A 25,307-nucleotide genomic window follows, 5' to 3' on the forward strand; every position below is an offset into this window, starting at 1 on the left:
ATGTCGATCGACCAAGGTTCACCTTGCGAACCCGACATCGCTTCCTCTGATGTTTCTTCTTCTGCGGGTGCTCACCCACCTGTAGGGCTCAGTCGTCCCTCCTCTCATCTGGGCATCAACATGGATGATGTTGCTCGGTTGCTCGAAGTCTCTCTTCCTCATCTTCAGCTCATTCATATTTTTGACGTCATGCTAGCTTCTATTGTTGCGATCTCTGACCTTCTATCTTCTTATGTGGCTCTCCAAGCGGAGACCGTTCTTGATCGCCCGACTGCCTCCTCATCCCCTTCACCAGGTGCTAGAGTTGTTTCTTCCCTGAGGCGCTATTGTTCTACCCATCGTGGGCGCTGTCGCTTCCCACAATGCTCGACCCTTTGCTGATTTTTTGCCTAGGCGTTCTGCGAGAGCTCACACCCCTCAGAGTTTTGCTGGCTTTCAGCTATGAAGGTGTTGTGCTGGAATATCAAGGGATTGAACTGTCCTGACAAGCATATGTTCTTGGCAAGCTGGATTTTCCAAGAAAAACTAGATCACATTGCCTTATGCAAAACCAAAATAGTCGCGGTTTCTTGCTCTGTTGTTTTCAAAATTTGGAGAGGGGTCCATTTTTTTTTAAACCTGCGGTCCACTATGTTGGTGGTCTTCTTATCCTCGATAAGCCTTCTCTGAGTATCTCCAAAGTTGACGAAGGCTTGTTATTACTATTGTTTGCTCTTTCCTTAAAAGCGGGGGTCTCTCATGTTGTGGTCACTTTTGTCTACGATCCAAACCGTCCCCACCTTCACTCTGCTTTTTGGACTGATTTGAGCAGGGTTCTTAGTTCTTTTGAGGAGTCGCACCTTCTTATGAGGGACTTTAACTGCTTGTTGTCCATCCATGATTTCAACCTTACCGTCTCTCCATCGGCATCTATGTGAGGTTTCCAGGATTTTGTTCAATTGCACCAGCTCTACCCTGTTCCTCTCACTGGTGAGGCTTTCTCGTGATCTAATAGACGACCTCGTCTGTGCTGCAGACTGCTAGACCATGTGCTCATCTCCCTAGATCTTGTGGTGATCCTTCCTGATATCATCTACTTTCTTCTTCCTCCTTCTATCTCTGACCATAGTCAGGTCATTACTCATTGGGGGGAAGGGTTTTCCTCTACTAGATCTTTGATCTTTGAACAATGGTGGCTGAAGGAGTCAGATTTCAAATTTGTGGTCTTCCGTTCGTGGAACAGGTCTTCCAATGCGGTTAGAGTTGTCACCTATTGCCTTGTGAACTTCTTCTGCCTGTTCCGCGACATAAAAGCTTGGCTTCGATCTAATAGCATCAGCAAATTCCAACACCTAGATGTTTGGGAACAAGTGCTATCTGTCGTTCATCACTCTTTGTCATTCTCGAACTTGCTTTCTGATTTCTCTATTCAAAGCTTAAAAGCCAGATCTGTTGAGCTTTCTCTACTTTTGCAATCCTGGCGGATCAAGGATGAAATTTGATAGAAGCAGCGGTCGCGAGTGCATTGGCTTGCCGCTGGTGATGGCAGCACCAGATTTTTTTTACTCCTTCACTTCGCACTGGCATAGGAGGCATGTTATCCCTTCTATCTCTATTGAGGGAGTAACCTATTCTGCTCACAATGTCATCCCTGCAGTTTCTCTCTACTTCAAGGCCCTTTATGTTGCCCAACTCTCCGTCGGCGACTCTATTGGTCCTCTCCTCGTTTGGACTATTGACCTAGCCCAATCCAAATCCATGCAATCTTCGTTCGCTGATAATGAAATCTTTTTGGCTATTAAGGACCTGTCAGGTTGGAAAGCTCTTGGCTCGACAGCTTTCCTGTGGACTTCTTTCGTATCTTTTGGTCCTGCACTAAGAATGACGTTATCAAATTCTTCTCGAAGTTTTATCGTAATTGTCGGTTGTTGGTCCACATGCACTTAGTCATTATCTCTCTCATCCCTAAGGATGTGACATCCTTTGATATCTCGAGATTTCATCCTATTTTGGTTTTGGGGGGGCTCTACTGTATTATTGCTAAGGTTTTGGCTAATAGGCTCAGAGTCATTGCTTTTAGATTTTCTTGGATTCCCTGTTCGCTTTTATCTCCCTTAGGTGGATTTATCACTCCTTCATCTTGGCCTCGTAAGTCTTGCACTCTTTGAATATCAACGGCCAACCTTTTTTCTCTCTCAAGCTTGACTTCCATAAAGCCTTTGACTCGATTCATTGGCCTTTTTTATTCCATATGCTTGATAACTTCAGTATCGATCATCCTTTCTCTCAATGGGTGTGCAAGCTGATTTCAAATGCTCATTCTATGATTAAGATCAATGGAGTTAGAGACTCACAGTTCAAGCTTGGGTGCGGTATTCAGCAAAGTTGTCATCTTTCTCATTTGTTATTTAACGTTGTTGTTGAGGGCCTCATGGTTTTGTTTAAGAGGGTTGCAGATTCTGTCTTTATTGATCCCCTTAGCATCCAGGAATTTTCCCATCATATTCTCACCTATGCTGACGATATGATCCTCTTCGATCGCGCCTTCGTGCAGCAAATGTTGAGATTCAAGCTCATCCTTGAGTTTTTTTTCTCTGTCAGGTTTATCGCTGAATGACAGTAAATGTTATATGTCCATGTTCAATGCCCTCCCTTTCTTTGCTGGCTATTGGGCAACATATTTTTGGTTGCGCTACTTCATATCCTTTAATTTTCTATCTGGGTCTCCCTTTGCAACTAACGTGCATCCCCCCAGCCACTTGGAATGCCACTCTTTAAAAAGTCCAAACCAAAATTTTCTCCTGCAAGGCTTCCTACCTTTTCATCGTAGGTAGGCTTACCCTCATCAAGCACGTCTTATCCTCTATCCTGGTATTCCTTATGTCTATGTTCTTGATGCCCTCGGGCATGGAGAAGAAATTCTTTGGTTTGATGGTGGATTTCCTCTGGTCTGGCTGCCATCCTCAGACTAAACGTCATCTGGTGGGTTGGAAATCTCTATTGCTCCCTAGGTGTATGTGGGTCTAAGAATTCTTGCTCTAAGACTTAGAAGTATTGCTCTCATCGTGAAGCAATGCTGGATGGCACACCGTCCTAACAATTTGTGCACTCTCTTACTGTATGCTAAATATGACTCCCTTGAGTCATTCTTTTTTTATCATCGTCATCACAGGCTTCCTACTTTGCACTTGCGTCGCATGTGGCTTAAATCTGTGTCTTTCGTCCTCATGAATGAGGGTAATCCCAACCCTGCCGCCCAACTTTTGCATCAGATAATTACGGCTAACATCATTTTCTGCACCAAATCTCTTTATCAGACTCTTCTTCCTCCTGGAGCTGACTGGCTACCTGAGCATTTGTTATGGACTAAAGGCCCAACTCCACCTTCTTTGTTCTTATCTTGATTGATTATGCATGATCGGGTTCAGACGAAAAGCTTCCTCAAAAGAGTGGGTTTTCAGCTTTCGAGACGATGCATCATGTGCAATGCAGCAAAAGAATCCACCTATCATCTGTTTTGGGCATGCCCCATCTTTGTGGATCTCTTTAAGAGTACGTGGAACAAACCTGATGTTAGCGTGCGACAAGACTCCTTCACGCTCGATCTTCTGTCGGGCCCGCCGCAGTTGCGTAGTTGCAAGAGATGGCGGCTGATCTGGAGAACTTAGCTCCTCAGTATCTGGTGGGCTGTTTGGATGACCCGCAACAATGTGATATTCTGTCAAACTCTGGTTGTTTTCAATAAGCTCGTGCATTGCATCTTGGCTGATATGTACGCAATTTTGTGCCTTTATTGCCCTGGCCTCCACCACCTTCAACCACCTTCTCTTCCTCCTGACCCTGGCTGAATTTGTTGAATTTTGGACTTTTGTCCTTATGTTTTTTCTGTTTGCTTTCATATTTTCGGCCCTTGGTTTGGGTCTGCTGTTTGTTTGCTCGTTGGCTCAACGTTTGTTGACCCTTTGTCTTAGTAATGTTGATGTTCTCTCTCTCTCTCTCTCTCTCTCTCTCAGTAGCGGCGAGGGTTTCCGGCACCACTCCACCCTCCAGAGTCCATATTAAGTCCCAGGTAAAACTGCAAAAGACAAACTGATCTTCCTGATTATACCTTTCTATCCTAGCCTCTTTTCATAAGAAGGTTGTAGAATGTAGAACTTTTCCCATCTGGAAACAGGTCTTCTTTAGATTCGGAAGATGGATAAGTAGGAGAGGAGGGAGGTTACTTGTGTCTGTAAGCAGCTTGATTCTACTTCCTCAAGCGGGATAGCAAGCTGACCCGGAGTGTTTTGGTATGCTTACCCACTGCCAGAGATCGTGTTCGCTTACAAGGTGGAAGTCAGACCAAGGAGAGAGGTCGTGATCCAGATTAATCGCCAACAAAAAAAAAGGATCTTAATGTGTGAGATTAATCCTAACAGTTGAAGGTTTTAAGGGGAGCATAGTGTCTCAACTCTCTTATTGGAAGGAAACAGGGTTATGATTTGATCCAGTTTCATAGAATTAGGTGGAGTTGAAAGCTGAGTCGACTACATGATGATTCAAGCTAGATGGCAACTTGGTGAATCAGTACGTACTAGCTCAGTCATTCATTTCCAAAACATTTTTGTCAGATACGTCCACCTGCCATTGAGGCCTATTGCAGGTTATGAGTAAATTATCAATCATACATCCTGGTGGAGTGACTGGAGTCTTTATGGGCCTCGTATGAAATGGTGATATCCTCTATTATGGAATTTTTATGAGAATTTATGCCCTATCATCATGTGATAATGAATCATATTTCTGATGAGATTTAAAAGTAACAAAGTGATGTTATTTGAAGAGATTCGGCAACCAATTTTTAAATTGAATTCTCTTTGGATGTGATTTACGTGCATTTCCTTTTGTTGGCATGTTTGGAATATGTCACAAGCTGTATGGAATATGTTGCAACTCTATATTCATTGGTTCTCTAGTTCTCTAGTAAGCCTATTTTCCTGTCTCTTTCTGAAATATTGATTTGGTTACTATCATTCTTAAGTATATTATTGTAACTTAGTCTGTTTCCAATCCTCAATCTATTACTGCATATGACATTATCTGTGCTTGAATTTTCTGTAATTAGATAATGAAAAGAAATTATCCATGAAAATTTGGTATTATGAGGTTGCTGGGCATTCATAGAGTCCAATGTTGTGAAAAGCGTTGAGACGTAAGCCTCAAGGCGTAAAGCCCAAGCCTCAATTTTTTTTAAACTTAAAAAAAATTAAAAATATCTACAAATACAAACAAATCAAAGAAATGCGTTATTGATAAAGCAACAACCAATAAGAAATAAAAAATCTAAAATAAATAATGAAAATATGAGATTAACAAGTTTGGGATCTTTAATTAGTGGGATTTGAAACTTTTGTTTCATGATCCCATCCTACATCTCTTACCATTCTCATTGTTCCACTGCAAAAATTGCATATAAGAAAAGGCAAAAAAAAAAACCTCAGGTCTGTGCGTGGGGGTGTTAATGCTGATTGAGTTAAATTTTAGGGTACCCATCTTCTTGATTTTAGAGTTTGGGCTTCCAATTGTGGCTTTTGCAGATTCAAACGCAGAGTTGGGGAGTTCAATTCTTGGTTTTTTTGTTCCCCGCCTCCTTGATTTTGTTATATTTGTGTGTGTCTCGGTGTACCCCTATTGGTAGATAGATTTGTAGTTGAATAAATGTTGTTGGATGTTCTAGTCCAAATTGCGCCTAAAGGCACAAGGCCCCTCGTCTTGAGGCTAGGCGCGCCTTGAGGCGTGTTTTTATTAACACTGATGGAGTCCCATTTGCTAACATTCAAATAAGGTAACCCTCAGGTGGAAGTAGTTACTGAGCTGATTCGTGATCAACATCCACATTTGAAGGGCTTCTTCAGTAAGTTTTTTATTGTTTCCTTCTTCCAAATAAATTGTTTTTATTTTTCTTGTTGGAAAAACATGGGGAAGTAATGTAATGGCTATTTTTTTTCTAAATTTATCTACAATGTTAAACAGTGAACCAAGTCACTCCAATGAGAATATGTGTGCTTATTTATCATTTGATTTGAAAATCATGCAGAAAACAAAAACCAACGAGTTATATGTGTTAAGAATATGACATCTGAGGAAATAACAGCTGCATGCTACCAGCCTAAGGAATGCATTGGGAAGGAAAGTGGTCAAGTTGAAGACCAGGCATGTCACCAAACATCCTAGTGTGCAGGGTGTACATGGACAACTGATTTAAACTTTTGAAGCAGTGTATAGTTTTGTTGGCACTGCTTATTATGTGAAACTCCCCACAATGTCTCTTGGATATTTTTTTTTTCATGAAATAAAGGACCTGAAGTTGGAAAATTCTGATGCTTGATTATGGTCATGTTTATCTAAAACTGATTTTTTTTAAAAATGTGTTAACAACACTTCACATCTTTGATGGCCATTATTTGGGACAAATATTTGGTGCGGACGAAGGTGTATGCCCAGCTGTTGCCTCATGGTGATTCTTAAATTTGCCATCAAGCAAAACTAGATTTGTTATGTGCGCTTGCTAATGACGAGAAGGAAAGTGATTAATATAAGTTTACTCATTCGCTCTACATTTTCATCGGGGGATTTGGCAGGATCAATTCATGAACATCGCATTATTCGAAACCTGCGGTTGCAGGTCCTTTGCTGTGAGCTTAAAACTGGATTTACTCCCCAGTGGGCAAGGGGGGCTTAGGGTTTTATGCTAATAAACTCAGTGAGAGAATTGGTTTCTTCCTGATTATTCAAAGAAAAAAAAAACAATTGAATTTAACCTCGATTCAAAATCAATATTTGAAAAAAAATGTTCTAATGCAAGAAGTGTCCTGACCATAAAAAAAATTTACAATCAGAGAAATTCAGTTTCTATTACCAGATCTGCTAAGACTAGTATAGTCTTCCGCCCATACAGATGAGCTCCACTATCCATAATGAATAGCTTGTATTAAGTAAAAATAATTAAAACAATAAGTACCTTCTTACTTTTTTATTTGTAAAAGAAAACTTAAGAAAATATTATCCATCCATTCTCTTCGGTTTTTATGCATCCAATCAAGGGCGATAAAGAGGATCAATGTAGAATCTACTTTTTATTTTTGTCTATTATATAGAGGAACCGCATTTGAAATTGGAGACTTGATCATGCTGGACTTAGCTTGCCATGCTTATAGTTGCAATCATAGAAATTCCGCCTGTATAATCCAAAGAAACTGCACTCAACACGGAGACCTGGTCGCACTGGCTCAGCCTGCCATACATATGGTTGTCGTGCCCGTGGCATAAAACTCCAAGGCTAGGACCCCTCACCCCTGGTGCCTATGCTGTGCATCTGCATGCACAGAGAGGAGACGCCCATGGAAATCGAACCTTGACCATCCTTCTGGTGGCCAAGACCCCAACCCACTACGCCAACCACCCTAGCAGCTCTGCAGCGCCCTCCTTAGTTTTCGAAAAGCGTGCTTCCCACCTATCTAATATGCTTCCAGTAACTATGGACCTATGGTGCTACATCTGGTCGCACCCCATCCAGGACAGTAAAAACAACTGCAGATGCATAGTGAACCTATTACATGCATCGGATGTTTTTTTTTTTAGAGGTACATGCATCAAAAGGGTGTAACACTAAAATTTTGGAAATTAAAAAAAAAATACTCGTTAAAAGTGAAAAAGGAACAAAAAAAGAAATTATCTGAAATTTTTTGAAAAATACCAGAAGAGTAGCCTATACGTTACGATATTTCATGCATTTGTATGATAGTACGATACCGTACTCTCTTATTAGACAGTCTGATTCAGTACAATGCATCCCCTTCTCCTATTCAATGGGGCGGGTGGTATTTCATGGACATGTCTTATAGTGATATATCATATTGTATTGTACAATATGATTTGATTTTCATAGTATAATGGGCACATGACATTTCATTTGTCCAAGTTGTACATTTTGGACTCCAGCAAAAAAATGTGCATTTTTTTTATAATATCTATGTTGTATTATACAATATGATTTGATTTTTACAGAATATATTGGACACAAGATAATTCATTTGTCCAAGCTGTACATTCTAGACTCCTGCAAACATGTTGGTTCTTTTTGTTATGTCTGTGGTATCCAAGTTTGTCCTTTTTTTTTTCTGGGCAATGCAGAATGACATTCGCAAGAATCCGGCATTCAGGTCGCAGTTTCATGAAATGTGTGCAAAAGTTGGAGTTGATCCCTTGGCATCACAGAAGGGATTTTGGACTGAGCTGTTATGGATTGGTGACTTTTATTATGATCTTGGTTAGGATTTTTGCATCATATTGTGCTAAACTGTGAGTATCAAGTTTTCACTTTGGATATGACAAGGCATAATTCAGAGACTTAATGTATTAAAGAGCTGCTTTATAATGTTCTGAAAATAAATGTAAGGTGAATGAATGGCTAAAATGCTGACATTTTAATTTTCTCCACTGGATTGTGTTTTCAGCATGTGATGTTTTGAAAAGGTTAGATTCCTAATGAATTGCCTAGCCACAAGCGTACCATGGTTGCTGACTTCATTACTCTCTACATGCAATGACAAATCCAATTTACCATCTCTCTCTCTCGGACCCCCGACCCCTGACCTCCCTTGCTCGGCACACCTCGCCGGGATCCCCCCTCCCCCCCGACTCCTCTGCTGAAATCCGAGACCCTTCTGCTTCCCTCCTCGTCTTCTTCCCCCCCCCCCCCCCCCCCCCACGCCGGGCTCCCCTTCACCAGAGTTGCCGTCGCCCCAGTGCCTCCTTCACCAACCCTAGGTACATCTTGGCTCTTCCCCTATGCACCTCTACTACACCTCTGCAATCCTCCTAAACCGATGGCCATTTTCTGGCATCCTTAGAAACCCTTTTCCTTAGCCCAGTGAGGTATCTCTCTCTCGTGAAGCAGCAACACAAGGAGAAGAGGGGTTCTCAGCCTCTCTTGCCCCTTTTCCTAGCAACCCTAACCTCTATCGGTTGAGTGCCCTAACCTCCATCTGGCATTCTGTGTCCTCTACCTTCGGCATTGTTCGACCGGCGTCGGACGCAGGAATGTAGCCGCAACACAGGAGCACTAGCAAGAAGACGATGGAGCCCTGCTTGGTCCAGCGGAACTGCTCTTCCTCTTCCCTTTTTTTCATATGTTATCTATCTCTTTCCTTAGCTGGCAAAGGGGTTAGCACCCCATTTCTAGTGAGCATCTTCCTCTATCCCTTCCTCTTTCATGCTCGTCGACCCCTTTTTTGGCATGCATACCTCATCCCTCTACTTTTGAGGTTTATGCCCCACCCACCCTCTGCTCGTCAACCAGCAGGTCCTTTCCTCTATCCAAGAGGCTTTAAATGACTGGGGGCTAGCTTTCGCTCTGTATCGCCAAGGCACTTTTGTTGCCCTTCCTTTCCGCCTCTCTTTTCATGTGTTCTTTTCTCTATCGGAGGTGTTCGCTTCTTGTCTGGTCTCCGACTCGCTGCTCCATGCTGACATCTGTCGTTTCTTGTGGGCCATCAAGGTTGAATCCCTTCATGCTTGCTCTGTCGGCGCCTTGCTCTGTTCTTTTTTTCTATCATAGGTCTCCCCGATCGGATGTCATCTGTGGCTGGCAAGAGGTTAAGTCATCCTAGCAACGGTCGTTTTCCCAGAGTATGTCTCGGTCTCTTCTTCCCTAGGCTAAACTGAGGAACTGGTGGTGCATCGGTTGTCTAACTCTCAATTTTTGAAAGCGTCGTGCATGCCTCCATTATGCATCATTGTTCCATTCTAGGCGACACTCGGTCTGCAGGCGCTCTAGTGTTGATACCTCTTCTTTTTTCGACGGATGGGCTTTTCGTGAGTTAAACACTCCCGACGCAAAACCTCGTTCTTGCCTTGGGTAAAGATCATCTAACTGCATGATCCTTCATCTTCGTTCATGGCTTTCAAGATCAGATCTATTTGGGTGTCGACTATCTCGTCGCCGTCCATGCCTATGTCATTCACAGGGAAGCATTTTTGGCTTAACCATCTCGGTCGCGTTTGTCCCGATGGACCGCTCACCCTCAATGCCCGACTTGAGTCCTGCACCTCATTACCGGTTCCCCATCAATCTAGTACTACCGCTGTCTCAGAGGGTTCCTCTTTCGGCAATGATTGCAACTCTAGGATGCCGATTGCGTGCTCTGTGGTTGCTGTGGGTAGTATGATTTCTTCTAACCAGCTCAAGTACTATATTTCAACTTTTCCCTTTTTCGCTTTCCGAGGTACTTTTAAGGCAAAAGCTAAGGCGGGCAGTCCCTTCGTGTTAGCTATGCCTAGACTCCGGCATTCTATCCTTTGGTGGCCGCATTGGCTCCTTGATATTCGAGACCAACGACAACCATTGGCTAGGCTGGTTCCCTTGACCAACGTCATTGGGTCCTCGTGCCCGTGCAAGGTTTTCCAAGGTTCTCAGTCGACCCTTTGCTCGCCTATCGAGGCCTTGGCGTCTGAGGCCACTCTGGTCCAAGGTGGTTGCTCATCTCAAGCATATTCACAGAAGCTGATATTTCTTGTTTCATCTGCCTATGGGTTTGCATGCGGCAAGCATTCACCTCTGTTTGGGAGCTCGCAGTTCTCCTTAAATGTTGTCTCCTCTTCCCTTGGCTCTTTTTTTTGGAGTTCTCATTCAGCCAGGGGGACCGCCCCTTTGCGCTTTGGAGTCCAGGATTGGTATGTGTGGTGGTTTATATAGCATGTATCTTTGTCCTTCCTCCCCCCCGTACCTCTACACCACGAGGCGATAGGCCGACTCTAGGGTGGGCTGGTGGGAGTTCCGAGCCATCTTTGCATCATTTTTGCCCATGCAGTCTTTCGTGGGATTCGTGGAGGCTCGAGAAGCAGGCTTCACTGCAGTCAATCCCTATGGCAGACCCCTTGCCTCAGGTTGCTTGGCCTAGGGGGACTTCAGTGGTCATCGAGGCGCCACAGTTTTCTCTCTGCCCCTCTGTAAAGGTTGCATCATCATTTCTGTCTGTGTTGATCAATGGTGGTTTTGAGCTTGGGCCTTTTCTACAGCCGATGGTTCAGGTATTGTATGCTTCGGTTTCTGCGTGGGTCTATCAACAACATCTTATTGGAGTCTCGGTTTGGCCCTGATTCATCTACATGCTCGTTGATGGTCTCTCGACCTTGGTATCGTCTCTTAAAGATCGATGAAACATCTTTCCACTATACCTAATTTCCAACAGTCTCGTTCGTCCCCATCCATTCATTGTGGCTTGCTGGAATCTGTCTTCCTCTGTCGTTACCTCATGCACCAGGGAGTACGACTTTGATAGCCAGGGGGCTCTACCATCTCACCCTCTCCTTCAATCGTCGATCTGCCATCTTCGTGCAGTCCTCTCTCATACTCATTGGGTTTGTTCATGGTTGAAGTAGCTTGGCATCTCGATCTATCACTACACCACTCATAGATCCAAAGCATCTATACTCTTATGCGTGAGTCCTTCGCTGCTATCGTAGATGATTTACCATATATGGTCACTGCTGATTCGCAGATCCCAAACGTCACCACGCCTCCTTCAGTCGGGGGGTATTCACCTCCTGGTCGGGGTGGTCTCTCCATCAGGGGATGCCGTCGTTCATCGCATTTTTCCTCCTGCCAGTTTGGGGTATCTCCTAGGCATTCGGTGCAGAACCATACTTCTCAGGGTTTTTCGGATTTCCAGTTATGAAGATTCTGTATCAGAATATTCAGGACATGAATTGCCCCTCTAAGCGTATTTTCTTTATGAGCTGGATCCATCAAGAACAGCCCGATCTCATCGCTCTAAGTGAGACAAAGATGGTGGACATCTCGTTTTCAGTCATTTCCAAAATCTGGCATGGTGCAAATTTTTTTCTTCAAGCCTGCGCTCCATTATGCGAGAAGTCTCCTCATCCTCGGGAAGCTTTCTCTAGGCTTACACCAACTGGACGAAGGCGCATTTTTCATCTCCATCGCCCTTCCCCTTTCGACCAAGCCAGTGTCGATCGTGGTCACCATGGTATACAGTCCCCACCGACAGATCCATCGGGAGGAGTTTTGGTTGGACCTGAATAGGGTTGTTGAATCCTTTGGGGAGAAACATCTTATCATGAGAGATTTCAACTGCCTGTTGTCGTCAAATGACTCAAGCATTCTGGTTTCCTACTTGGCTTCCATGATTGGTTTCCAAAACTTTATTCAGATGCACTGACTGTACCACATTCCCCATATCGGTGAAGCTTTCTCTTGGAGCAATCGGCGATCTCTCTCGTGCTACCGTCTGCTCGACCGAGTGCTCGTATCTTCAGATTTGCTGGCCTCTCTTAATGACATCTTGTGTTGTCTCCTTCCCCTCATCCATCTCGGATCATAATCAGGTTGTTATCCGATATGGGCATGGCTTCTCCGGCTACAGACGCTTCAGATTTGAGCAATGGTAGCTTAAGGAGGTGGGTTTTGAGTCGATCATCCTCAAGTCTTGGAGTAGACCTTGCTATGCGACCCGAGCGGCATCCCAATGCCTGGTTAAACTATTTTGCTTATCTTGCAATATCAAATCCTGCCTTATTTCTAATAACATAATTAAATTTTAAAATCTGGGGGAATGGGAGCGCGAACTATCTTCTATCCATTAGTCTCTCTAGACTATGACCTCCCTGTCTGCATCTGATATTGAAAGCCTCAATGCTAGTTCGATCGAGCTGACTCTGCTATTGCAATCTTGGCGATTGAAGGATGAGATTCGTTAGAAACAGCAATCTCAGGTGATATGGCTTAAGGCAGGTGATGGGAACACCAGGTTCTTCCATTCTTTTGCCTCTCATAGGCATAGGAGACAAGTCATTCAATCTATGTCCATCGAAGGTGTTTTCTACTCGGGCGACCAGGTCCTCCCAACTGTTACCAATTATTTCACTGCAGCCACTCAGCAGGTGGTTCTATGGGTCCTGCATTAGTCTTGTCCATAGACCGGGCTCTCTCCAAGTCGATGCAGGTGTCTTTCACTGAAGACGAAATCTTCTCGGTCGTGCGAGAGTAGTCTGGTTGGAAAGCTCCAGGATTTGATGGGTATTTTGTGCATTTCTTTCGTATATTCTGGCATTGTGTTAAGAGTGACATTCATAGTGTCTTTGTTGAGTTCCATCGCAATGGTCGATTGTCGATTCACTCTCACCTGGCCATTATTTCTCTTATTCCTAAGGATGCAACTGCATCAAATATCTCACAGTTCTGTCCCATATCCATGTTAGGGGGTTTATACTGCATTATCGCCAAGGTCATGGCAAATAGGATGCATTCAGTCGCTCCTCCGCTTTTTCTGGATGCTCAGTTCGCCTTCATCCCTCATAGATGGCTGCAATATTCTTTCATTTTGTCCATAGAAGTGTTGCACTCTCTCAAAATCAGTGGGCGGCCTTTCTTCACTCTTAAGCTTGACTTCCATAAAGCCTATGACTTGATTCATTGGCTTTTCCTTTTCCACATGCTGACGAATTTTGGCTTTGGTAGGCGCTTCTCTAGCTGGGTGCGTGAGCTGGTTACCAACACCCAGTCCCAAATTCAGATCAATGGGGTACGTGACCAGCAGTTCAAACTTGGTCATGGTCTTCGGCAAGGATGCCCCCTGTCTCCTTTACTGTTTAACGTCAGTTCTGAAGGCCTTGTGGTTTTGTTTAAGAGGGCATTGGAGTGTGGTCTAATTGATTCCCTCGGTATCCAGGAGTTCCCGAGTCATATCCTTACTTACACTGATGACTTAATTATTTTCGACAGGGCCTCCATCAAACAAATGTTAATATTCAAGTTTATCCTTCTTTCTTTCTTATGGATGTCAGGTTTATCTATGAACAATGATAAGTGTTGTTTGTCCATGGTCAATGCCCTACATCTATGCTAGCCATAGGCAAGCGGATCTTCGAATGCGCTGTCTCTAAAAATTTCTTTTCTTACCTGGGTCTGCTGCTCCAGATCACGTGTATCCTAACGGCAGCCTAGAACGCAACTCTTCAAAGGGTACAAAACAAAATATCAGCCTGACAAGCTTCCTACCTTTTCATTGTTGGTAGACTTATTCTCATCAAGTATGTTTTAAATGCTATGCCAAAATTCTTTATGTCTATGTTCATGATGCTTATGGGGGTCAGTAAGAAGCTCTCTCGGGTGTTGGCAAACTTCATGTGGTCTGGGCGAAGTATCAATACCAAGCGCCACCTGATGGGGTGGGAAATCCTAAGTCTTCCTCTGTATAGGGCGGGTTTGGGGGTTTCAAATCCCAGGTTGAGGAGTATGATGCTCGTCGTGAAGCAAAGTTGACTTGTTCACTAACCAAAGTTCCAGTGTGCAAGCATTCTCCTCGCTAAATACGGAGCTATACAATCATTGTTTGGTGGTCACCGATTCGACAAACTGTGTCGCAGCTGCGTTGTTCGTGGATCAAAGCTCGGTCTGTTGTTCTTTCAAATGATGGCCCACAATCTCAGTTCTTTGGCCGTGCCTTTGCACCTAATGGCCCTTTCTGCACAAAAGCCTGCTATATCTCTCTCCTTCCTTCGGGGGTGGACCGGTTCCCTGCGCACCTTATCTGGGGCAAGGGACCGACTCCTTGCTCATGCTTTCTGGCATGGCTTATCTTACACGAACGGGTGCAGACGAATAGCTTCATCAAATCCATCAGCTTCCATCTTTTGAGTAAATGTGTGTTATGCGAGGCAGCCGAAGAATCTACGTTTCACCTTTTTTGGGAGTGCCATGTTTTTCAAAACATCTTTAAGGTTACCTAGAATAAGCTGGTTGTCAGCGTGCGACAGGAGTTGTTCGCTATCGACATGTTGTGGGGCCCTCAGCTAGTTTGCAGTTGCAAGAACTAACAGATTATTTGGCGAACGAGGCTATTCTTGTTCTGATGGGTCGTTTGGATGATGCGCAACAATGCCATTTTTTGGCAAGTTTCGGCAGTTTTCAATAAATTGGTGAATTGTATTTTGGCAGACGTGTACGTCATTCTGCGCATTAGCCTCCCAGATCTTCAGCGCAATCTGCCACCCTGGCCCCCACCTGATCCCCACTGAATGCGGGTTCAATGTTGGTTGAAATTTTTTGTAATGTTGATGGTTATAGTTCGGCTCTCTCTCTCTCTCTCTCTCTCTCTCTCTCTCTATATATATATATATATATATATATATATATATATATATATATATATATATATATATGCATGCATTTGCATGAACCCAAAATGCACATGGCCACACACTTTATTTTTCTCCAAAAATTCAGAATTGATTTTGAATATGCATGTTGATATTAGTGGTGTCTTTGCCAATATATGATTAATGTGGGCAATGCAGGGGTCCAAATTGTTGATATATGCTTGGCAACCAGGTCCACCAATGGTGGGTTGATTGATCTGCAGGAGCTGTGTAGTCTTCTCTATCAAAGGCGCAAGGTTGCACGTGACTCAGTATCTGAAGACGACTGCTTGTGTGTCATAAGTAAGCTGAAGTTATCATTGTGAAGCTTAATTTGTTTTTAAAATGAATAATTCTTGTATCGAATTGGTAGAACAGCTGCCCATTTAGCATCTAAGGAGTAGGATCCTCTGTCTGTTTATTTTTAAGTGTATTGTATGTCATGCACGGATGTAGTTTTGTTTCTTATGAATGTGTAGTCTTGCATACTCTGGTGAAAGAAAATGCCATGCAGGGTCTGGGCAGTGGTTTTGAGGTCTTTTCAGTTGGAAAGAAAAGACTAGTTCGGTCAGTTCCGACTTAGTTGAACAAAGGCCATAATGAACTTCTGGAGATGGCGCAGGTATATTCTAGAATTGAAACTTCCTTATATTTAATATATGTTTGACGTTCTTATCTAACCATGCTTTTGTTGAAACTTTGCAAGTGAAATGCGTCAGCTATGATGCAAATATTGTTCATTTTATTTGGGTTGAAGGTGATTTTCCTTATTCGATATCTCAGAATTAAACAATCTTCATACAAATTCATCTCACTTGGTCTGGTTTTCTATTTGCAAGTTGACTTTGTTCTATCGGTGATCAACCAACTCACCCCCCATACTTTTCAGAACTGCAAAGTGCTAGAGATCAGCCAATTTCCAGGACATGTAGCCAAACTGATCAAAAGCATTGAAAAATGCTGAACCAATTTATGTTTTTCATGGTGTGCCTGTTCTCTACAAGAGCTCAGGCTAAATACAACTCTCATGTAGTTGCAAAGTTAGCATTACCAAAAGATAGAACATCTATGCATTCTTGCTGTGAGAGATAAATGGAAATACTCGAATCAAACTTCCCTCGAATCTAAGCACTCAGAGTGTGGTCTTGGAAGTATGATTGACGGTAATGCATTAAATCTAAGACTCTAATTATAGAATCCTGTCATATTGATTACTTCAGAGGAAGATAAGATAAGAGGTATTGATATTTTGTCAAGAAAAACAAGCTCTTTCTGGTTATTTTGCTTGTCAGATGGAGTAAGAAAACTGAAATGAATAAAAGGCACATCGTTCAAGGATGCTGATGTTTGTTGGAGCTAATTATTACTTTGTTGACTCCTACCTGTTCTAAATCAATGAAAGATCATTGTTGGTGAGCTCTTCACCAAACAACGAATTAGTTGAACCACCTATTGGAAGCTATGAGGTTTGTTAGGAACTTAAGATATGTTTTTAAAATTGTTATACCATTTGGTGCTATTACAGTCCATATCTTTAGATTCTCTGCCATATGGTTTCATTTTGTAATGTTGGTTCATTTCAGATTTTTGCATTTAGATTAATTCTAGTCACCCATGAAACAATCGAACATGGGTGTTTCTACTAGGCCTCTGTGCCTGCGTCGTACCACATTGATATGGATACTGGTACTGGATGTTTTTTGGGTATGGTGTTGGAATTATAAGCTAGACTCTTCGTATTCCTCCCTCATTTTTGGGAAACTCATTTTACTTTAAGGCTTGTTGGATTTATAAGCTAGACTCTTCGTATTTCTCCCTCATTTTGGGAACTCGTTTTACATTAAGGCTATTTGCAGTTTTCTATGCAACTCTTTGGGTTCCTCTCCCATTTATTTCTTTTCCTTGAAAATGTAATAGTCTTTTAGTTTTTCTATTGTAGGAATTTATTATGTAATTAAATTATGGTTGGGCTTGAATGCTATATATATAGCAGCCATGTATCCTCATTTTGACAAGTCATTGGAATGTATTGAAGTCTTTTGTAGCCTTCTCCTTCTCTTGCACCATTTCTGTGTGTGTTTTTCATTCTAGAGAACAATCTTCTTCTCTAGTTTGTTGCTTTATTTCCAGCATAGTGGTATCAGAGCTAGGATGGCTTCCAATAATATGGTGCAACCACAAGTTCCTTGCTTTGCTGGGAAAAATTACAAGTGGAGTATTCAAATGAAGGCATTCTTTGGTTCTCAAGATCTATGGGACATCGTTGAAAGTGGCTTCGATGAGATGAACAATGTGGAGGGCATCACTCAACGACAACAAACTGAGTTGAAGGAAAACCAGAAGAAGAACAATAAGACTTTGTTCTATATTTATCAAGTTGTTGATGAAGCCATTTTTGAAAGGATATCCTCGGCGGAGTTGGCAAAGGTAGCATGGGATACTCTCTATACAACATACAAAGGAGAAGACAAGGTAAAAATGGTGAGACTCCAAACTCTAAGAAGTGAATTTGATTCTTTAAGAATGAAAGAGTCTGAAACAATTGAAGCTTTTTTCAATCGAGTCTTCTCCATTGTTAATCAAATGCGAGTAAATGGTGAAAAACTTAAAGATCAAAGAGTTGTTGAAAAAATATTGAGGAGCTTAACTCGCAAGTTTGAACATATTGTTGTTGCTATAGAAGAATCCAAAGACTTATCCACCTTGTCCATTGATAGTTTAATGGGATCACTTCAATCTCATGAACTTCGTATAAAGCAATTTGATTTTCCTCCAATCGAACAAGCTTTTCAGACACAACTCTCTATTTGTGGTGGTGCTCGAGGACGAAGAGGAAGAGGAAGAGGATATGGAGGTGGTAGAAATCAAGAAACGAAAGAAGATGCTTGTGATTCATCTTATTCTATGCGAGGAAGAGGTCAAGGTAGAGGTCGAGGTCGTGGTCGCTCTCTCTCACAAGTTCAATGCTTTCATTGTCAGAAGTATGGTCACACCATAAAGTTCTGTAAAAAGAGATTGGCAGAAGAAAACCAAAAGGAGGTAACTTTCATGCATGAGAAAAATGAAATTTTTGATGATGATATTCTCTTTCTTGCTTGTGATACCAAAGAAGAAACACATGATGAAGTATGGTATATTGATAGTGGTTGTAGTAACCACATGACTGGAAACAAAAAATTATTTGTGGACTTAAATGAAATGGTTCAAACTGAAGTTAGAACAGGTGATGATAATAGGCTTGTTGTCAAGGGACGTGGTGATATTCTTGTTAAAACTAACCATGGCAGCAAGCACGTCACTAATGTTTTCTATGTTCCAGGCCTCAAACACAATCTTTTGAGTGTTGGGCAACTTATTCTAAAAGGATATGATCTTCATTTCAAAGGAGAAATATGTGAAATTAAGGATAAGAAGAATGCTCTCATAGCCGAGGTGAAAATGACTCAAAACAAAATGTTTCCATTTATATTTCAAAATGCTGCTCTTTCTTGCTTCAATATTATTATTAAAGATCCATCATGGTTGTGGCATCTTCGATATGGACATTTAAACTTCAGTTCTTTATCTCTTATGTGCAAAAAACATATGGTCAGAGGCATGCCTAACATTCATCAGCAAGACAAAATTTGTGAAGGTTTTGTTCTTGGGAAACATCACAGAGACTCTTTTTCTGGTGGCAAATCTTGGCGAGCATCAAAACCACTTGAGTTGGTTCATTCTGATCTATGCGGCCCTATGCGCACCACATCTATTGGAGGTAATCGTTATTTTTTAACATTCATTGATGACTTCAGTTGAAAGACATGGGTTTATTTTCTAAAAGAAAAATCTGAGGTGTTCAAATATTTTAAGCAATTTATGACATTTGTTGAAAAGCAAAGTGATCTTTGTATTAAAACCTTGCGTACTGATCGTGGGGCTGAATATATGTCCAATGAGTTCGAGGAATTCTTGAAAAAGAAGGGCATCCGTCATCAGTTGACTACTCGGTACACACCTCAACAAAACGGCATTGCAGAAAGGAAGAATCGCACGATCATGGAGATGGCAAGAAGTATGTTGAAATCTAAAGGTATGCCTAACATATTCTGGGCTGAATCAGTGGCATGTGCTATCTATCTTCTTAATCGTGCCCCCACTAAAAGTGTTCAAGATCTAACTCCTCAAGAAGCTTGGAGTGGGCAAAAACCATGTGTTGCTCACTTGAAAGTATTTGGTAGCATATGTTATTCTCATATTCCTGATGAACGAAGGAACAAGCTTGAAGATAAATCTGAAAAATGTATCATCGTTGGGTACAGTGAATGCTCAAAGGCTTATAAGCTTTACAATCCAATCACCAAGAAAATTATCATAAGCAGAGATGTAAAATTCAGTGAAGAAGAATCTTGGAATTGGGATGGCAAGAATGAAAATAAAAATTCACATTTCATCAATAAAGAAGAGAGTCATGAGCCAAGTGGTGATGGAGATACTTCACTCTCCTGTCCATCTACGCATTTATCATCATCTTCCTCATCTTCAAGGAGTTCTGAATCTCCTCCTATGAAGACAAGAAGTCTTCAAGAAATTTATGAAACAACAAGAAGAAATCTTGAGGAAGACTTGGTGAATTTTGCTTTATTTGCGGACGCCAATCCAATTACTTATGAAGAAGCATCTCAAGAAGAGAAGTGGAGAATTGCTATGAATCAAGAAATGGACTCCATTGAAAGAAATCATACTTGGGAGTTGACTGAACTCCCAAATGGACACAAATCTATTGGCGTCAAGTGGGTATATAAAACAAAATTCAACTCAAATGGAGAAGTTGAAAAATGCAAAGCTCGACTGGTGGTAAAAGGTTACAAGCAAAGGTATGGCGTTGATTTTAATGAAGTTTTTCTCCTGTGGCTCGCCTTGAAACAATTCACATGGTGTTAGCTTTGGCTGCTCAAAGAAAATGGAAGGTCTTTCAAATGGATGTAAAATCGACATTCTTGAATGGTCTCCTTGAAGAAGAAGTGTATATTGATCAACCTCCGGGTTATGTAAATAAGGGTGAAGAAAACAAAGTATGTCGATTGAAGAAGGTTTTATATGGGCTGAAACAAGCGCCAAGGGCTTGGTATAGTCGCATTGATGGATACTTCTTGAGAAATGGTTTCAAACGGTGTCCTTTTGAGCATACTTTGTTCATCAAAGAAGGCAATCAAGGGGAGTTCTTAGTCATATGCTTATATGTTGATGATTTAATAATTACCGGCACTAGTGCAAGCATGTGTGAAAATTTCAAGAAGGATATGATGCACGAATTCGAAATGACTGGCATGGGGCTTCTCCATTTTTTTCTGGGCATTGAAGTAAAGCAAGCCAAAAATGGAATATTCATATCTCAAAAAAGGTATGCTGAAAATATATTGAAGAAATTTAGAATGGAGGGTGTCACACCTCTTAATACTCCCATGGAAGTTGGCTTGAAACTTAGCAAAAATGATGGTGAGAGAAAGATTGATGCAACTCTCTATAGAAGTCTTGTTGGTAGTCTTATGTACTTGACTGCTACAAGACCTGATCTTATGTTTGTTGTCAGCATGATTAGCAGATTTATGGAATTTCCTTCTAATATTCATTGGGACATAGGCAAAAGAATTTTGAGATATGTGTGTGGCACTATCAATTATGGAATTCATTATAAATGTGTCGAAGATTCAAAATTGGTGGGTTTTTGTGATAGTGATTGGGGTGGAAACAGAGATGATAGTAAAAGCACTTCAGATTTCGTTTTTCACATTGGCTCAGGTGCAATCTTGTGGGCATCGAAGAAGCAAGCAGTTGTGGCTCTCTCCACAACCGAAGCTTAGTATATTTCATTGGCTCTTTCTAGTTGTCAAGCTCTCTGGCTAAGGTGGATTCTTCATGAGCTGAAGCATCCTCAATGGGAAAGCACTCCTTTGTTTTGTGACAATAGTTCAGCCATAGCACTCACCAAAAATCCAGTTTTTCATGGCAAAAGTAAGCATATTCGAATCAAGTATCATTTCATTAGAGATTTGGTCAAAGATGGAGATGTCAATGTCAAGTTTTGCAAGACCCAAGACCAAGTGGCTGATATCTTTACAAAAACATTGAAGAATGAAACTTTCAATAAATTGAGAGAGAAATTAGGTGTCGTTATAGTCTAGCTTAAGAGGGGCTGTTGGAATTATAAGCTAGACTCTTCGTATTCCTCCCTCATTTTTGGAACTCGTTTTACATTAAGGCTATTTGCAGTTTTCTATGCAACTCTTTGGGTTCCTCTCCCATTTATTTCTTTTCCTTAAAAATGTAATAGTCTTTTAGTTTTTCTATGGTAGGAAATTATTATGTAATTAAATTATGGTTGGGCTTGAATGCTATATATATAACAGCCATGTATCCTCATTTTGACAAGTCATTGAAATGTATTGAAGCCTTTTGTAGCCTTCTCTTTCTCTTGCACCATTTCTGTGTGTTTTTCATTCTAGAGAACAATCTTCTTCTCTAGTTTGTTGCTTTATTTCCAACATATGGGTTAACTGGGTTTCAGGCACGACCAGACCCAGTTGATTCATTGTATAATCTGGCCTGTATATATTTGTTGATTATTAATTGCTTTTAGTTCATGATTGTCAGTCTATAACTTTTATATGTAACGGATTTTGTAAACTGTAGCATATTGCATGATATGTATGTTTTTTTTTTGGTGTTTTATATGTGCTTATTAATTAGGAATTTCCATGTAATACCCATGTCATGTCATGTATCTGCTTCCATACCTATGTGACAGTAAACGGTCATTTGCTCAACTATATGGCCATGTTATACCTAAAATTAATGAGATTTTCTCATGATCATTTACTGCTTCCAGACTCAGGGATATGTGACAGTTGAGGAGGTACAGAAGCGTTTGGGATGGCCACATGGACGTGCTGTTGACGCCCTTGAAACTCTACCGAAAGTAGGCCTTTCTTTTGTGTGATATTGTTAGTGTGACAATATTGTTGATACTAATCAGTATTTACTTTGTCAATGACATCACACAAGCAGGAAGGCCTGGCTATGATTGACGATGGACATCAAGATAGAAAGTGCCGCTATTGGTTCCCTTGTGTAGCTTCAATTTCTGCAGCTGTAACTAGTGCTGATGGTGCAAAGGTTTTATAACGGGCATCACATTGATCATAGGTAGGTCGATATGTTCCACATACCATACAATTAATTTCAGTTGCTCTTCTAGTTTCTTTCACGCGACTAGAAGTGAAAAAGAAACATAAGCAGGTTTAAATGTGTAGCATAAAAGTTGAATAGACGTCTTGATCGAGAGCAAGATGCTGTAAGACGGTGAGCTAATGTATTATGTGAGTGTAGGAAGAGGCACGTTTCTTTGTTGCTTGTGTGTATCTGAGATAACTCATTCAGAATTTGATATGTAATCATCATTTTCTTCACCAACGGGGCTCCGCTTGTCTGGTAGGAGCAGCTAGTTCACGTTACCTTGTGTTGGGACGTTGCAGGTTCAAAACCCAATGGTGTAGTGTATAACTGTTTGGGGGTCTGCCTAACCCCAGCTTGCCTTTCAAAAAAAAAGTCTTCATTTTCTTCAAACATTTATCTTTCTCCAGACATTGTATGTTTCTGGTATAGAGGTTCTAATCTATGTCACAAAGTTACTAGGTACGACACGACCCACGATGTGTGAGTCTGATGAGGGAGTTGGAAGACATGGGTTTTGTTATTTGTTATCAACAAAAACTTATTTTTGATATTGTAATTTATGAAAATGCATTTTTATTAAAAATATATTAGAAACCATGAAAAATATTTAAATAGTATCCGTACATGCGTGGCCCAAATGGTGTATCCCAATTAGGTTCTAAGGGCTAAAGGAGTTTCCTTCCTGGTAAACTTTTTTAGTTCCACTTTGTTGGGAGGAGCATGATTCAAGAAAGTATGAGTTTAATACTATGAGAAGCCAACTAATGGCCTATGTCATAAGGACACGGAAAAAGGACAGAAGACACGCCATTTTTTTAATTTTTTTTATCATCGTGACATAGCTAATGGCAAATTGATCACTCATTTGGACAAGGGCCTACTGCCCAAACCAAATCCTGAGTTTTGATCTATATTTTTGGTTGTTTTTTCATACAAAGCCATCTAAGTCAGGCCTGATTTATGCATGACAATCTTCTCAATTATCGTTGGATCCGATAAAATGGTATTATTGTCTTCTTTTTAGTTTTTGATGCTTTTTCTTTTTTATTTTTTTGACAAAAACCCTGTGATATATGAAAATTTTGGGTACATGGAGCAGCTTTGTGACTTGGAACATTAAGAATGGAAGGATTCATGTGAGGAGAAAAAAGGTTTTCACAAGACTTGGAAGTTAGGAATCACCATCTAGTTGACCAAGCTATCGAAGATCAAATCCACAAGGAATTTCATAACATGATGCTTGTTCATGCATTTGGTTACGCAGCATGTGCAACTGGAGCTCGGATTCAGAGCATATCTTTGGCCATGTTGCCTTGTCTGGTGCTGCACCCAAGACAATCTTGTTTAGTTAGTTGGAATCCATTTTCCCATACATATGGTGACTTGAAAATCATTTTACCATATGTATGGGTTGGATAAATGGATTTTGGTAAGAAAAAGGAAACCTGAAAGATAGTGGACATAAAACATGCAGCAACGGTGATAACATCAGTCTGAACCAAGGTTGCCAGAAAGGAAAACTAAAACGGAAACATCTTGGGAAACAGAAACAGGAAACGAGGTTTTTCAGGTGCGTGTGAAATGGGAAACAGGAAACTAATTGGAAAAGGAATTGGGGGAAAGAATTGGGAAATGAATGGGAAACATTTAACAAGAAGAAAAAAATTACCAAACATGAGAAACTTGTATCCCACAAAAGGGACACATGGGAAATAAGTTTCCCAAATATAGGAAATGTGTTTCCCTTAGGGTGGGAAATGTGTTTCCCAATTTTTTTTGGTGTTTCCCACACGTTTCTAAAACATAGTGTTTCTCGTTTTGGAAACGGTTTTTTGGGAAACGTGTTTCCCATGTTCATATTGCTTTTAACTATATTGTGCACCTTTATTGTACCTGGACGGAGTTCTATAACCCTGCCTCCAATCTCAGTAGCAAAATGTGTTCACCGTTGAAATGATTAGGTTAGGTTTGTTTTCGGTGGTCACGAATGTGGCGCCCCAAACCCCGACTTTGGAAAACCTTAGAATTTTCTGTGAATTTTTTTTTTGAAAAGTTTTACTAGAAATCAGCGGAAAGCAAGGTGTAAGGAAAACAACAAAGCCGCGAGTCTGGACGGCCACAGGTGAATGCAACAAGTAAACGACGGTGTAAACAAAAGTACAATCATACAACCACAAACGTAAAGAGGGTATACAACCCAACAGTTTAAAGGTTTACAAAAAAGTAAGAGTACAAAATCTCAAAATTTGGGAATACATCCCAACCAAGTCTCAAAAAAACCCCAAACCATAAAGGACAGGATCTGCAGCTAAAGTGTGGGTCCCCCAAGCTTCCACCGTGTCGTCGCATCAGCATTGCACTTGTTCGTCACCTACATCCCCATAAAATGGGGTCATGCCTCTTGCGAGGTAGTGAAGAAACAACCATAAAATATATACCACAATCTAACAGGAAGCAGGAACAAGAACTAACAAGTGTATGTGTCTGTGTCTGTGTCTGTGTCTGTGTCAGGTAAGTGCGTACGTGACAAGCAAAACAAGTAACGTAACTGAAGTAATTGTAAAGCAAGTAACTCAAGGCAGTAAGTGAACTGTAACAAGTGCTGAACAAGTAAGTCACTAAAGTAACAGCTGAACAAGTAAAGTAACTGAAGGGAAAACTACTGAACAAGTAAAGTAGCAACTACAATAAGTTAGTTGTGATTGGTTAATCTTTAAGTTCTTCTGATTACTCCTTTGGGTAAGCGAAGGAACCTCGCACTCTGTGAGACATGCACCCAGCGTTTGTTATTCAAATTCTAATGTGGTAACCAAGGATGCTACAGACTGAGTAAACCTCATGCGAGCAACACGCAACTGGGAGAAAACACTCGCATAGGCAAGGATTGCAATCCATACTACTACAGTAGTGAGGTC

The 25,307-nt window shown here is 41.2% G+C and overlaps 1 pseudogene; it reads left to right on the top strand.

The window, feature by feature from the left end:
• Window positions 1-24,981, top strand: LOC149835028 (uncharacterized; annotated as a pseudogene).
• Window positions 24,982-25,307: the final 326 nt, after the last annotated feature.

Source organism: Nuphar pumila, chromosome 6, assembly GCF_984573655.1.
Source record: "Nuphar pumila chromosome 6, dmNupPumi1.hap1.1, whole genome shotgun sequence".
Classification (NCBI taxonomy): domain Eukaryota; kingdom Viridiplantae; phylum Streptophyta; class Magnoliopsida; order Nymphaeales; family Nymphaeaceae; genus Nuphar; species Nuphar pumila.